Raw genomic sequence first — 1456 nt, forward strand, 5'->3', positions numbered from 1 at the left:
TTATGAACAAAATGTTCGCTCCGATCTCAGACACGCATTCGGCGCGGATCGCATCCCACGCTGCGGCAGAGTCGGCTGCTTGATCGATCAGCCTGTGAAAACGGGGCACCGTATATTTCACCAGCTGCGATTTTGCCTTCATGGACTTGTCGGCGACGGCGCTCGGCAGGTCTGCTGCCTCGTCCCACAAGTCCTTGCCGGCCAAACAGTACTTCATGGCCGTCCGCCAGCGAAAATAGTTGGCGTAGCTATCTAATCGCTCTACATCATTATCCTTCCCCATACTTGTCCTATCTCTAAGCCAGAGAGTTGCTAAGCCAGCAAGTTCGGACACAGTACTTAAGCAAAACGCTCGCTCGCTTGCCGCGGCGGCGCGGGGCTCATAACCTGTTAAGATATAGGCGAGTGGAACTGTGTAGGTAAAGCCAACCTTAACCGTTACAGGTATCACAGAACAAACTTTCAGTCAGAACATCATCTCCTTTATACCAAACATTCCATCTTATCTGTCGTACAGCCGTTAGTGTTCTGGCCGGAAGTCAACAGCCAGTCGTGTCTCCTGGCTTTTTTGGATATTGCTAAAGCTTACGATTCCTTAGATCGTAATTTTTTATTTGAAGCAATGGATGCTATGGGCGCAGGAGCAGGGTTAATTAGCTGGACTAGGCTTCTTTTATCCGATACAGCATCGAAAGCGGTGATAAATGTTTTTTTTCCCGTGAAGTCGCTCTTACAGCGGGTGTGCGACAGGGATGTCCATTGGCACCGTTGCTATACTTGTTTGCCGCGCAGGCGTTTCTTTGTTGGTTACAGTTCAACCGAGTGGGGATTCATTTACCCCAAAATAATTCAGAAATGCTTACAGCGGTGCAATTTGCTGATGATACGGAAATTGTTTTAGAAGGAATCCAAGCAATTCCGGCTTTTCTTGACTGTATGAGGGTATACGCACAGGCTTCTGGACAGCAACTTAACCTGGATAAGGTTGAGCTCTTACCTCTCGGCACCCACCCACATCATATCACAATAAATCATGACATGAAGGTGGTACACATGGCAACGGCACTCAATCTGCCTTTTACGGATGTGGGAGACACCACAGTCATGGACTGGGACGTGCAATTAGACAAAGTCTGGCCTCGGTTTCGACGCATTTCTGTGTTACACCTTTCCATTTTTGGGCGTGCACAGGCAGCGGCTGCCTATGGGCTGCATCGTTTTATGTGGCATATGGAACACGGCCGTGTTCCCCCCCGCGGGGGGTTTCCCCCAGAAGCAAAACTGATTAATATTGAGGCTAAAACTGCCAAGCTTACTGATAGGAACCTCGGACCAGTCGCACATGACAGACGACTCACCGGGGTTCCTAAATATTTGTTATATGGCCATCCAACTTTGGGCGGTTTTGGGGCATTAGCAGTTCGAGAACACGTACAAGCGCGATGGGCGTGCTGGG

The sequence above is a fragment of the Volvox carteri genome (assembly GCF_000143455.1).
Source record: "Volvox carteri f. nagariensis unplaced genomic scaffold VOLCAscaffold_87, whole genome shotgun sequence".
NCBI classification, from domain to species: domain Eukaryota; kingdom Viridiplantae; phylum Chlorophyta; class Chlorophyceae; order Chlamydomonadales; family Volvocaceae; genus Volvox; species Volvox carteri.